This window comes from Petromyzon marinus, chromosome 37 (assembly GCF_048934315.1).
Source record: "Petromyzon marinus isolate PM22_M1 ecotype Great Lakes invasive population chromosome 37, UKy_Petmar_22M1.pri1.0, whole genome shotgun sequence".
In the NCBI taxonomy this organism is placed as follows: domain Eukaryota; kingdom Metazoa; phylum Chordata; class Hyperoartia; order Petromyzontiformes; family Petromyzontidae; genus Petromyzon; species Petromyzon marinus.
This window is the reverse complement of record NC_133703.1, coordinates 4,662,716-4,678,060: the sequence shown is the minus strand read 5'-3', so window position 1 is coordinate 4,678,060 and position 15,345 is coordinate 4,662,716. Positions and strand designations below refer to the sequence as shown.

Genomic DNA, 15,345 nt, shown 5'->3' with positions numbered 1-15,345 from the left:
GAGGCCACATCTGCGCCGACTCACGGTAAATGTGTGCAGGGCCAGCAGGAAGAGCCCCGGGATCTCGGAGCGCAGCCACTGGTTCCACGCGCTGTCTCGGTCCACGTCCTCGCGTGACGACGACACTTCAAAATCACCTGACCGGAAGGAGGGGGGTGGGAGGGAGAGTAAGAAGGTACGAAGGGGAACCTTCAAACTCTTTCACAGTGACGCGTTCTTCGCGTGCGTCACCCTGCAGCCAACCTCTCTGCTCTCGTGTGTGAACGTGGGTCAGTTTGGTTTAATCGTTCAGAATGAATGGGGCATGACCCTGGCCCTTGTGCAACTTATTCAACGATAAATACTTTCAACGATAAATACTTTCAAACCGAGTTCGCTCGGAAATGACCCCACTAAACCGCACGTTTGTAAACGTTTGGCTTCAGTGGTTCCTCCGCCGCGTGCGAATGATGAAGTGCACGGCCTCTCGTGATGATGACCTCACACCCGCATGGCTGCACGAAAGGCGGTGCTGACGAGCATGAGGCAGGTGGAAGAGGCAAAACGAGGAGGCAAGATTGGAGTGCTGTAGTCGGTGGGGTATAGTGGGGCCTATTTCCGAATGATTGATTTATGTAGAAATGAAATTGGTCAAGAGTCCGTTACTTTGTAAACGTTAGCATGTATCTACTTCAATACCAAGTCTGCAGGGGTGGGAAAGATGAGGTCTGTTCATTCTGGTGGCAAAGGGAATTTCGACACTCCAAGTTAAGTCTGGTGGCATACGGATAAAATGCACCTTACAAATGTAAATAATGATTATTAATCCATCTTCGTCTTCACTCCCACGGCGTTTCCAACCAGGGTTAGGCCATGTAATGATCTGGCGTGCTGTACACTTGTACAGTTTACTGAATTATTGTATCATTATGAATTCAGTGCCCCTTCTGCGACCTTTTCCCTAGATACCCCTCTGGTGTATAACCTGGCCTGCTGACGTCAGGGCCGTAAGCCACAGATCCTTTTCCCTGCCAGCAGCCAGCGCTATACTGTTACATTACCATTCTATGCCACTACACAGGGACTCCTCTACTTACGAACATTCGACTTACGAACTTTCAGAGATATGATCAAACCTGTCCGTATGTCCAGTTTCCTGTTCGGACCGAGAGTCGTAAGTTCAACCGCCGCACAATAGGTGGTGATGGTGGCATCTACATCTGCAGAACGTGAAGAACTAGAGGCAACTTTTAAAGCCATTCCCCGTGTTTAGTGTACAAGCCGTAAAACGTGTTTGAAATCGACGGGAGTAAAGTTGGACTCACGAACAAATCGACTGACGAACAGACCTCTGGAACCGAACTCGTTTGTACGTGCAAGAGTCTGTATATGGTGGTCACTCTGAACAACACAGACCCAGCCTCATTTTGATTATTTTTGGTCCATTAGGAAATTACCAGACGCATCTTTCTGTGCTAACGACCACACAATACACATTAGAGGTGTCACAACAGGTCACGTTTAATCGTCTAAACTTGTCTGGAGTAAGTCGCATACGGTAGACATTTCTGCACATTTGCAGAATTACATGTCTATGATAAAGGAACCATGTGTATTGCATTACACAGGGGTGCTTGATCAAGTGTGGATGCAGATTTCCTGCAGCAATAGAGGGAATAGGTTGTTCACAGCTCCACTGATTAATCAGAATCTTTTTTAAATCCTGGAGGAATCCGATGAGCTATGAAGATCTTTTCACATATGTCCAGTAGGGGCGGGTCAGCGAGCTATTTCCAAAACCGATGAGAGGCAAGATGGAGAAAATGTAAGCAACACAACAACCACAGCTCCAGACCACGACAAGACTCCACAAAGTCCCTCAATTGCATTGCATTAAAATTGAACGTTTAATGAGCGATATTTGAAATAGCGTTACCAAATGACAATATTCCCGTCGAATACTTGACTAATGAATGAGGCTAAGATGCTTGCAGTAATGTTAAAATATGCATCACTAGCCATTCAGAAGTGGTAGGCCTCACGTGACCACAGGGCACCACAGTGGCAATATGTTAACTACCTCGCCTGGTACGCAGGAGGCTGTGGATTCAATCCCGACCCTGTTGCCTGCTGTATATTTTGAGGTTGCATGTCTTTCTCACTACATTTAGAATAAACATCACGCGTTTAGAGTATTTGGCCTCTATAAATTTCCACGGGATAAGCCACTTCGTTGAAGATAACATTTGTGATAGCCAGGTTGCTTCTGAAAAATAGCTCCATAGCTCAGTGGGGCCTCAAACTGGTAAAATAAAAAAATATAGTTTAGATTCTTGGTTCTTTCGGTAATGTCACGTAGAAGGGAAACAATAAAATAATAAAAATATAAAACAATAAAATTCTCACGACGTTTCGACTGCAACACAAGCAATCAACATCACCTGATGATCATCATCACCTGATGATTCCTTGTGTTGCAGTCGAAACGTCGTGAGAATTGTATTGTTTTATATTTTTATTATTTTATTGTTTCCCTTCTACGTGACTTTACCGAAAGAACCAAGAATATGAATCCCTGCAGTCACGAAAGCTTTAAATCAAAATATAGTTTAGTTTAAAAGTTATAGTTTGAGAATTGCGGTCCGATGGGAGGGAGTGAAGGGGTATTGTGAGGAGGCGTCATCGGGAGTGGAAGCTGCTGGTGGGAGCATGGGAGGTGTGGGGAGTGTGAGGTGCATCGGCATTGTGGAGAGGGAAGGGGTGAGAGTGTTGTAAGCGATGGGGCTGGGGGAGGAGTGGTGGATATGACGATGTGGAAGCTGTGTCGGTGATGAGGTGTGTGCTTGAAGTGAGGATTACATGGGGAGCGGTGCCGAAGTGGTTAGCGCACCGAGCGACGGGATCCAGCGACCCGAGTTCTATTCCCACTCACGGCCAACATCGGTGACGAGTATCTGAACCAATCTCGGTCCCATCCCAGGTCTATTCTGCCTTAAAATGAGTATCCAGGTTCGGTGATTGGGAGGAGACAAAGGCGGCCAGAAGTGGTGCTGGCCACCCATCCCATCTGATGATGATGTTGATGACGATGGTGATGACGAGTCACTCACTTAGACTCACAGTGCCACACTCAGAGACTCACAGTCACTCACTTAGAATCACAGAGCCACACTCAAGAGACTCACAGAGTCACTCACTCAGACTCACAGAGCCACACTCAGAGACTCACAGAGTCACTCACTCAGACTCACAGAGCCACACTCAGAGACTCACAGAGTCACTCACTTAGACTCACAGAGCCACACTCAGAGACTCACAGCCACACTCAAGATACTCACAGAGTCACTCTCTCAGACTCACAGAGCCACACTCAAGAGACTGACAGAGTCACTCAGAGAATCACTGTCACTCACACAAACTCACACTCACTCAAGGAGACCCACAGACTCACTCACACAGACTCACAGAGTAACTCACACAGACTCACACTCACAGACTAGTTCTGGCACACACACACAGACTCGCAGAGTAACACGCACTTAGAGACTCACAGAGTCACGCTCAGTCACTCACTCAGGGACTCACACGCACTCACAGAGTCACACTCAGAGATTCAGTCACTCACTCAGAGACTCACAGTCACACTCAGAGACTCAGAGAGTCACGCTCAGTCACTCACTCAGAGACTCACAGAGTCACTCACTCAGAGACTTACACTCAGAGATTCAGTCACTCACTCAGAGACGTACAGTCACACTCAGAGACTCACAAAGTTAGTCACTCAGAGACTCACAGAGTCACTCACTCAGAGAGGTACGTGGATGACACCATTGTCATCTGGCCACATGGCCAGCCTGCTCTAGACCAATTCCGCGACCACATCAATTCCATACACCCAGCCATCAGATTTACCATGGAGGTCGAAAAAGATGGCAAACTACCCTTTTTGGATGTCTTAATTAAAAGGAGACATGATGGTTCAATGAGCCACTCTGTCTACAGGAAAGCCACCCATACAGATGCTTACTTGAAACCGGATTCCCACCACCATCCATCCCAGAAGAACTCCCTCATCAAGACGCTATACCATAGATCCCAATGCATTTCCGACCAGGAACACATTATCAGTGAACTCAAGCACGTACACCAGGCTCTCAGGGCTAATGGTTACTCCGACTACACAATCCGCAAAGCCATCATTCCAGTCATGAAGAAGGATTCTCTTGTGGAGCCACTCAAAACCATCACCCTTTTCTACATTGCAGGGGTCACTAAAAAGATCTCAAAAATCCTGAATAAACACAAGATCCAGGTCCGATTCAACACAATACATAAAATCCGTTATCTAGTTCCATCTGTAAAAGATGCTGTTCCAGACATACAGTACCCGGGCGTTTACAAACTAAAGTGCCTCTGTGGTAGTAGCTTCATTGGAGACACCAAACGACATATCTCGGACCGCATCCGTGAACATAAAGCAGACTTGAAACACGGTAGGACGAACTCCTCTGCCGTGGCAGATCACTGTTATAATTCAGTGGGTTCACATGACATTGACTTCTCCAAGATGGAGGTTCTTTGCAAACCAACCGGCTACCATGAGAGATTCGTTCATGAGGCCATTCACATATACAAGCACAGAGACAATTTCAACCGAGAAGATGGATTCTGGCTTAGTAACCATTGGAAAGATGTTTTAAACCATTTCCGTTCTTAATTAATTGTATTTTACGATGACCTTCAGACCGCAGCTCTTTCACCAGCATTGACTCTTAATACCTCTCACACCACGGTTAATGGTATGGTTTACAACATGGAGTATAATAGCGCCTCGCAGCTGTCTCTCTCCCCCTCCTCTGTTCCGACCTTGGACGAACTCGTGCGTCTGAATGGGGCCCGTAGCTATCCGTGTTGCTAAAGTTGAGGGTAAGAATCCACCCATTTTTTTCGCCATATAGCATTGTCATATATAACGACTTATTGTTGGTAGCTTAGCTGATTGGAAAATATAGAGTTTATTGATAACATTAAGGTAATTTATATTTTAGTTTTTTATTGGTTCACTATGTAGTATTCATTATACATTGTATTGTATACCCAGTTACTGTGAATAGCTCAGATGTGTAGACCTTGACTTCAACATAGCCATTTCTGTGACCAGTCACTAGCTAATCACTCAGTTATTTCAATGCTAAATTCGCCTAGTTATTTCAATGCTAAATTCTCCTGTTTGATTTGTACTAGGAGCCTCGGTGAATGTGTATGCTCTGACTTTAAACATAGCTATTTCTGTGACCAGTTACAAGCTAATCACTCAGCTATTTCAATGCTAAATTCTATGCTAATTCCTTTGTCAAGGGGTGCCTCTGCGGATGTGTATGCTTTAACTTAGCTATTTCAATGCTAAATTCTATGCTAATTCCTTTGTCAAGGGGTGCCTCTGCGGATGTGTATGCTTTAACTTTAACATAGCCATTTCTGTGACCAGTCACAAGCTAATCACTCGGCCATTTCAATGCTAAATTATATGCTAATTCCTTTGTCAAGGCGCTTTGTTTCTTCTGACACAGCTTAAAGGTCGTGATCTGAACGTGGCTTTTTTCACTCCAGCGCTGTCCTACCAGACAGTCTCGTCCCTTCACCTGATGAAGGCCGCTTGTGTTGTGGCCGAAACGTCGTGAGAATATTATTGTGTTATTTTATTTTATCAATTTATTATTTTATTCTCATTCTACGTGACTTTACCGAAAGAACCAAAGAAGATGAATCCTTGCAGTCACGAAAGCTTTAAATCGAAATATAACTGCAATTGTCTGAGGACTTTGAGTGCACGAGTTATGTGAAACAGTTCTCCGTGGCAATTGTTATTTTGTTAGTTTTAGATGTTTGTTTGGCCTCCTCCATACAATTGTCCTACTGGTGGTGTATTTAATGGGCTGTGAGCTGCTGTTGGTCATTGCTGGTCGATGATGATGATGTGTGAATGTTCAGAGTTGGGACGTGGCGGTGGTGGGGAGGTGAGGACAGAGAACTTTGGGCATAACCCCCCTGACTCTACTCCACATTATCATCATCACATTCAACCTCCTCATTATCTCGCTGCTGCTGCTTTTCATCATCATCATCATAGACTTCACAAGGCAGCAACAGCAGCAGTAGTAGTAGGATGTGTGGGGTGATGGGTGCCTTGTGTTTCGGCTCTTAGCAATGTGATCACAAGTTCCACATCGATACCCACACACGCCTCAATTACATTTTTTGGCGGGAAAGTTTATTTAAAATCTTTATTTAAAGCAGTCCTGGGCACAATGTGAGGAGATATGTGTTGCTGGATGTTGCTGTGCTCGTGGATATGAAAGAAAAGCGAGACCACTGTGTGTTGTAAGGACAACATTGTGGTGCTCACTCTGTGAGGAGTTTGTGTGCACCTTCCCAGGCAGGGTCGCCATCCGAGCCCCGTGGTCTCATCGCGGCCTACCTAAGTATTGCTTCCTGCGTGCCTGCCGCATTATTACCGCTGATTTAAGTTGTTGTCGCTGTCCAGCTCATTATATGACCGCTCCATCTTCGTGAACCAGCGTGTTGGGACGCTAATTCACTACTTTGAAGGAACAAACGCGTGTTGTAGGATGTGGCAGTGCATTTGTCTGCGTGGTTGTTGATACTGCGAAGGGGCAGTGGTGGCTGCTGAAGTGCGACTTCTGGAGCTTCTTCCTCCTCCTCATCCACACATTATTTTAAGTACACCACAGTACTTACAATAATTATTAGTCCATCTGTGGGTTGTATGAATGTCTCCTAACGCCGTGTTGGTCACAGGAAGTATTTGACTATACTTCACCATTCCTGGTGGGTGAGGGCTGGGGAAAGCCCTCCGATTCTATCCACCACACGGGGAATGTTAACAACACGCACTGCGCTTCTGGTCAAATAACTCGCACGGCATGGCAAGGCCCTCATCCAGCAGTGGATGGACCAGGGCTGCCCACGCTGCCTGCGTTGTGTTTGTGAGCGAGGGTGTGGGGAGCGGTGGCGCAGCGGTTAGCGCTACGCTGCACTACGAACCCGGCGACCCGAGTTCGATTCCCGCTCACGGCCACCAACACCGGTGACGATTATCTGAACAGGTCTTGGGCCTCCCCTAGGTCGACTCGGCCTCAAATGAGTACCTGGTTGCTGTGTGTAAACATCGCCAATGGGGGAGACAAAGGCGGCCGGCGTGGTGCTGGCCACCCACCCCCTCGTGTGCCGCGCCGGCCTTCGTAGGTGCTCGCTAACAGCACTTGCCCCTACAGTCTATTAAGGGTTCACTGGGGATCTTTGTTGTTGTTTGTTAGTCTGTGAGTCTGTGTGAGTGAGTTACTTTGTGAGTTCATGTGAGTTACTCCGAGTCTGTGTGAGTGTGTTACCCGGTGAGACTGAGTTGAGTGGGAGTGACTGTGAGTTACTGTGTAAGTCTGTGAGTGTGTGAGTTACTCTGAGTCTGTGTGAGTCTGAGTGAGTCTCCGAGTGTCTGAGTGAGTGACTTTGTGAGTCTCTGAGTGAGTGACTTTGTGAGTCTCTGAGTGAGTGACTCCGTGCGTCTCTGAATGTGGCTCTGTGAGTCTGTGGCTCTGAGTCTCTGAGTGAGTGACTTTGTGAGTCTCTGAGTGAGTGACTGTGAGTCTCTGAGTGAGTGACTGAGCGTGAGTCTCTGAGTGTGGCTCTGAGTCTCTGAGTGAGTGTCTGAATCTCTGAGTGTGGCTTTGTGAGTGCGTGCAAGTTTCTGAGTGAGTGACTGTGAGTCCCTGAGTGAGTGACTGAGCGTGACTCTGTGAGTCTCTGAGTGCGTGTTACTCTGCGAGTCTGTGTGTGTGTCAGAACTAGTATGTGAGTGTGAGTCTGTGTGTGAGTTACTCTGTGAGTCTGTGTGAGTGAGTCTGTGAGTGAGTCTGTGGGTCTCCTTGAGTGAGTGTGAGTCTGTGTGAGTGACTGTGATTCTCGGAGTGACTCTGTCAGTCTCTTGAGTGTGGCTCTGTGAGTCTGAGTGAGTGACTGTGAGTCTCTGAGTGTGGCTGTGAGTCTGTGGCTCTGTGAGTCTGAGTGAGTGACTGTGAGTCTCTTGAGTGTGGCTGTGAGTCTCTTGAGTGTGGTTCTGTGATTCTAAGTGAGTGACTGTGAGTCTCTGAGTGTGGCTCTGTGAGTCTAAGTGAGTGACTGTGAGTCTCTGAGTGTGGCTCTGTGAATCTGAGTGAGTGACTCGTCATCACCATCGTCATCAACATCATCATCACCGTCGTCACCATCTTCACCACCTCCATTATCCAGGTGCCATGGGGTGACACGCTGAGATGGGATGGGTAGCCAGCACCACGCCTGGCCGCCTTTGTCTCCTCTCATTCACCGAACCTGGATACTCATTTTAAGGCAGAATAGACCTGGGATGGGACCGAGATTGGTTCAGATACTCGTCACCGATGTTGGCCGTGAGTGGGAATAGAACTCGGGTCGCCGGATCCCGTCGCATGGTGCGCTAACCACTTCGGCACCGCTCCCCATGTAATCCTCACTTCAAGCACACACCTCATCACCGACACAGCTTCCACATCGTCATATCCACCACTCCTCCCCCAGCCCCATCGCTTACAACACTCTCACCCCTTCCCTCTCCACAATGCCGATGCACCTCACACTCCCCACACCTCCCATGCTCCCACCAGCAGCTTCCACTCCCGATGACGCCTCCTCACAATACCCCTTCACTCCCTCCCATCGGACCGCCGTTCTCCAACTATAACTTTTAAACTAAACTATATTTTGATTTAAAGCTTTCGTGAATGCAGGGATTCATATCTTGGTTCTTTCGGTAAAGTCACGTAGAAGGGAAACAATAAAATAATAAAAATATAAAACAATAAAATTCTCACGACTTTTCGACTGCAACACAAGGAATCATCATCACCTGATGATGATCATCATCACCTGATGATTGCTTGTGTTGCAGTCGAAACGTCGTGAGAATTTTATTGTTTTATATTTTTATTATTTTATTGTTTCCCTTCTATGCGACTTTACCGAAAGAACCAAGAATATAAACTATATTTTTTATTTGACCAGTTTGAGGCCCCACTGAGCTATGGAGCTATTTTTCAGAAGCAACCTGGCTATCACAAATGTTATCTTCAACGAAGTGGCTTATCCCGTGGAAATTTATAGAGGCCAAATACTCTAAACGCGTGATGTTTATTCTAAATATAGTGAGAGAGACATGCAACCTCAAAATATACAGCAGGCGACAGGGTCCGGATTGAATCCACGGCCTCCTGCGTACCAGGCGAGGTAGTTAACATATTGCCACTGTGGTGCCCTGTGGTCACGTGAGGCCTACCACTTCTGAATGGCTTGTGATGTATATTTGAACATTACTGCAAGCGTCTTAGCCTCATTCATTAGTCAGGTATTCGAAGGGAATATTGTCATTTGGTAACGCTATTTCAAATATCGCTCATTAAACGTTCAATTTTAATGCAATGCAATTGAGGGACTTTGTGGAGTCTTGTCGTGGTCTGGAGCTGTGGTTGTTGTGTTGCTACCTTGCCCAAGCTTGCATTGGTTGACAAATTGGTAGGAATGTATGTACTTTGTATTTTTAGCAATTTGCTTACATTTTCTCCATCTTGCCTCTCATCGGTTTTGGAAATAGCTCGCTGACCCTCCCATACTGGACATATGTGAAAAAGATCTTCATAGCTCATCGGATTCCTCCAGGATATAAAATAGATTCTGATTCTGATTAATCAGTGGCGCTGCGAACAACCTATTCCCTCTATTGCTGCGGGAATCTGCATCCACACATGATCAAGCACCCCTGTCTAATGCAATACACATGGTTCCTAGGTCATAGGCATGTAATTCTGCAAATGTGCAGAAATGTCTACCGTATGCGACTTACTCCAGACAAGGTTAGACTATTAAACGTGACCTGTTGTGACACGTCTAATGTGTATTGTGTGGTCGTTATCACAGAAAGATGCATCTGGTAATGTCCTAATGGACCAAAAATAGTAAAAAGGAGGCTGGGTCTGTGTTGTTCAGAGTGACCACCATATACAGACTCTTGTACGTACAAACGAGTTCGGTTCCATAGGTCTGTTCGTAAGTCGATTTGTTCGTGAGTCCAACTTTACTCCCGTCGATTTCAAACACGTTTTACGACTTGTACACTAAACACGGGGAATGGCTTTGACAGTTGCCTCTGGTTCTTCACGTTCTGCAGATGTAGATGCCACCATCACCACCTATTGTGCGGCGGTTGAACTTGCGACTCTCAGTCTGAACAGGAAACTGGACATATGGACAGGTTTGATCATATCATCTCTGAAAGTTCGTAAGTCGAATGTTCGTAAGTAGAGGAGTCCCTGTGTAGTGGCATAGAATCGTAATGTAACAGATAGCGCTGGTTGCTGGCAGGGAAAGGGATCTGAGGCTTACAGCCCTGACGTCTGCAGGCCAGGTTATACACCAGAGGGGGATCTAGGGAAAGGTCGCAGAAGGGGCACTGAATTCATAATGATACAATAATTCAGTAACACTGTACAAGTGTACAGCACGTCAGATAATTACATTGCCTAACCCTGGTTGGAAACACCGTGGGAGTGAAGAAGAAGAAGGATTAATAATCATTATTATTTACATTTGTAAGGTGCATTTCATCCGTATGCCACCAGACTTAACTTGGAGTGTCTAAATTCCCTTTGCCCACCGGAATGAACAGACCTCATCTTTCCCACCCCTGCAGACTTGGTATTAAAGTAGATACATGCTAACGTTTACAAAGTAACGGACTCATGACCAATTTCATTTCTACATAAATCAATCATTCGGAAATAGGCCCCACTATACCCCACCGACTACAGCACTCCAATCTTGCCTCCTCGTTTTGCCTCTTCCACCTGCCTCATGCTCGTCAGCACCGCCTTTCGTGCAGCCATGCGGGTGTGAGGTCATCATCACGAGAGGCCGTGCACTTCATCGTTCGCACGCGGCGGAGGAACCACTGAAGTCAAACGTTTACATTTGTGCAGTTTAGTCGGGTCATTTCCGAGCGAACTCGGTTTGAAAGTGTTTATCGTTAAATGTGGAAGGGCTTGGGTTAGTTTTCGGGTTGCCACCTTTTCCACTATGGAGATCAAACCCAGACCTACAGTGAGGGAAAAAAGTATTTGATCCCCTGCTGATTTTGTACGTTTGCCCACTGACAAATAAATGATCAGTCTATAATTTTAATGGTAGGTTTATTTGAACAGTGAGAGACAGAATAACAAGAAAATCCAGAAGAACGCATGTCAAAAATGTTCTAAATTGATTTGCATTTTAATGAGGGAAATAAGTATTTGACCCCTCTGCAAAAGATGACTTAGTACTTGTTATAATCTTTGTTCTTTCGGTAAAGTCACGTTGAAGGGAAACAATAAAATATATATAAAACAATACAAAATATATATTTTATTATTTTATTGTTTCCCTTCAACGTGACTTTACCGAAAGAACTAAGAATATGAATTACTGCAGTCACGAAAGCTTTAAATCTAAATTTAGTACTTGTTGGCAAAACCCTTGTTGGCAATCACAGAGGTCAGACGTTTCTTGTAGTTGGCCACCAGGTTTGCACACATCTCAGGAGGGATTTTGTCACCCTCCCCTTTGCAGATCTTCTCCAAGTCATTAAGGTTTCGAGGCTGACGTTTGGCAACTTGAACCTTCAGCTCCCTCCACAGATGTTCTATGGGATTAAGGTCTGGAGACTGGCTAGGCCACTCCAGGACCTTAATGTGCTTCTTCTTGAGCCACTCCTTTGTTGCCTTGGCCATGTGTTTTGGGTCATTGTCATACTGGAATACCCATCCACGACCCATTTTCAATGCCCTGGCTGAGGGAAGGAGGTTCTCACCCAAGATTTGACGGTACATGGCCCCGTCCATCGTCCCTTTGATGCGGTGATGTTGTCCTGTCCCCTTAGCAGAAAAACACCCCCAAAGCATAATGTTTCCACCTCCATGTTTGACGGTGGGGATGGTGTTATTGGGGTCATAGGCAGCATTCCTCTTCCTCCTCCAAACACGGCGAGTTGAGTTGATGCCAAAGAGCTCCATTTTGGTCTCATCTGACCACAACACTTTCACCCAGTTGTCCTCTGAATCATTCAGATGTTCATTGGCAAACTTCAGATGGGCATGTATATGTGCTTTCTTGAGCAGAGGGACCTTGCGGGCGCTGCAGGATTTCAGTCCTTCACGGCGTAGTGTGTTACCAATTGTTTTCTTGGTGACTATTGTCCCAGCTGCCTTGAGATTATTGACAAGATCCTCCCGTGTAGTTCTGGGCTGATTCCTCACCGTCCTCATGATCATTGCAACTCCACGAGGTGAGATCTTGCATGGAGCTTCAGGCCGAGGGAGATTGACAGTTCTTTTGTGTTTCTTCGATTTGCGAATAATCGCACCAACTGTTGTCACCTTCTCGCCAAGCTGCTTGGCAATGGTCCTGTAGCCCATTCCAGCCTTGTGTAGGTCTACAATCTTGTCCCTGACATCCTTGGAGAGCTCTTTGGTCTTGGCCATGGTGGAGAGTTTGGTATCTGATTGATTGATTGCTTCTGTGGACAGGTGTCTTTTATACAGGTAACAAGCTGAGATTAGGAGCACTCCCTTTAAGAGTGGGCTCCTAATCTCAGCTCGTTACCTGTATAAAAGACACCTGGGAGCCAGAAATCTTTATAATTGAGAAGGGGTCAAATACTTATTTCCCTCATTAAAATGCAAATCAATTTATAAAAATTTTGACGTGCGTTTTTCTGGATTTTGTTGTTGTTATTCTGTCTCTCACTGTTCAAATAAACCTACCATTAAAATTATAGACTGATAATTTCTTTGTCAGTGGGCAAACGTACAAAATCAGCAGGGGATCAAATACTTGTTTCCCTCACTGTATGTTTCAGTTGGTCTAGGTCTGTCAACAACCATGCAGTAGTAAAGTTCAGCACAGTACCGACACCAGATCTCGGTACAAATTAATTCATGCCACCCAAACACAGATGCCAATTCACAGACTGTCTCGGCTGGACCGGGACAGGAGGTAACCCAAGGGTAGTGGGAGGATAACCGCTTTGTGAGCTATTTGTAAGTAATGCGTTTATAGCATTTGGCTGCTATAAATTTCCACGTGATAAGCCATTTCGTTAAGCTATAATTTGTGGCCAGGTCGCTTCTGAAAAAGAGCTATATAGCTCTCAATGGGCCTTACCTGGTAAATAAAAAATAGTTTGCTTTAATGGTATACATACTTGAATTTTACTGCGGATGTTTTAAAACATGTCCTGTCTAACTGTCAACTTTGTTTGAATTTCAGTGGGAGAAGATGCTTCTCACACAGACGTTAAAGCAGGTACCAGAGTCCACCTGAAGCTCCTGCAGTGTGCGCCTCATATAGGATTCCGTCCATTACTGTTGGTGCGATGGTTTGGATTTCCAAGTTGAAATCTCCTAGTTCATTTTATTTTTACCCAGGCGACAACTCAATTGTCAAGGGTAGTCCTGTTTGGAAGAGGCTATCCTCGTCTCTTGAGTTCTACATCTTGGAGAGGATGTGATTAGTCAGCATCGATGCCATTTTAGTTGGTGTCACGCATCATGCGTGCATTCTTAAATTACTGACGCCGACTGAAGACTGAAGATGCAAGTGTGCCACCTGACAATGATAGTTATGAAGCCATTTTTTGTCATTGCCAATCTTCCTTTGTGCTCTGTCAGAGTCTGGGATAACACGGCCTTGGTGACGTCCCCTGGACTTGTGTAATTTCTGTATCAATTTTTTTTCATTTTGAAACCTCTGCTCCACGTCCTTCATTTGCATCCATCTGCACCTCCGATTAGCACGGCTGGCTGACGTACGGCGCGAAAGAGGTTCAACGTACATACCTACAAGGAGTGTAAATTCATACGGTGCCAGAAACTCTGCACGAGTTCGTGCCGCGTTCTCCCGATGTTGCCGTCGATGTTTGTCCAGCGACAAGCCATTCGTTGCCACGCGCGAACCTGTCTCACCTCCACAACCACAGGGCCGAGTGTGTGACGTGTCCGGCAAGCCGTGTGATGTGTCTGCGGATGATAATCTTCAGCAGAGGCCTGTGCCTTCTCCCACAGACGCCGCGCAACTGACGCCGCTCCCAGCGCCGCCGACCTGTGCTTCCCCGGCCACGGCCACGGGGAGTTCCTCTCCTCTGCTGGACACCCCGTGTGCTGGACCTGCTGCTCCACCACACTTGCCTGCCCACTACACAGGCACAAAGAGGTACGGGCAGAATTAATGCATAAACGCTTTCAACATAAGTTGGAGAGAGCTGAGCCTTTCTAGGAATTCGGCAATGCTTTCCCACCTGTGACTGCTCCCGATATATGACTCGAGAGCATGTAGGTTTTGCTTGCAGGCCACACACACACACACATGAATGATGTGTTTGGTATTATCTCATGGAAAATAATAAATTGCACAAGGGCCAGGGTCATGCCCCATTCATTCTGAACGATTAAACCAAACTGACCCACGTTCACACACGAGAGCAGAGAGGTTGGCTGCAGGGTGACACACGCGAAGAACACGTCGCTGTGAAAGAGTTAGAAGGTCCCCCTTCGTACCTTCTTACTCTCCTTCCCACCCCCCTCCTTCCGGTCAGGTGATTTTGAAGTGTCGTCGTCACGCGAGGACGTGGACCGAGACAGCGCGTGGAACCAGTGGCTGCGCTCCGAGATCCCGGGGCTCTTCCTGCTGGCCCTGCACACGTTTACCGTGAGTCGGCGCAGATGTGGCCTCGCGACTGGGGCTGCCACCTGTCCGCGTTTGACCCCCGGACAGTGTTCGGGTGGCAGCAGGAATTGATTTGGGCCAAGATCTGGTACCCCGGGTATAGCTGTGGTTGAATTTTATCACCGTGAACAGCACAGTTTTAACAATAGACCTGGGCTCGCTGAGAAATGTGCCTGGGTTTTCTCTGTAATGGAAATGGTGGCAACTGTACTTGAGGCATCGGCACTTTTATTCGCGCTCCGGCTCCATTTACACCGAGTCACGTGCTCGTCTCGTGTGGGGAGTGGTGGTGTAGCTGTTAGTATGAATTTTAGTATGTATGCATGGAGGGGGGAGGAGGGGTTAACCCAAATGCGTACGCTTGTGTATGGGGGGTCTACTGACAATGTGTAAGCCGACTCAACGGCATGAATCTGCCCATCGCAGTGACATGGGGAAGTAATTGCTTCCGACAAAGGCGTTCATTGACCTTTTAAATCGTACTCAGGTTTGAGAACGGGGACAGTTTGCATTCATGATCCTGAA

At 46.5% G+C, this 15,345-nt stretch overlaps 1 long non-coding RNA gene across 1 annotated transcript; it reads left to right on the top strand.

The window, feature by feature from the left end:
- Positions 1-4,732: 4,732 nt before the first annotated feature.
- On the top strand, positions 4,733-14,287 carry LOC142930126 (uncharacterized). The gene is made up of 3 exons (XR_012946083.1): positions 4,733-6,461; positions 13,366-13,401; positions 14,160-14,287. It is a non-coding gene; the product is annotated as an uncharacterized LOC142930126 (long non-coding RNA).
- The last annotated feature ends 1,058 nt before the right edge of the window (positions 14,288-15,345 follow it).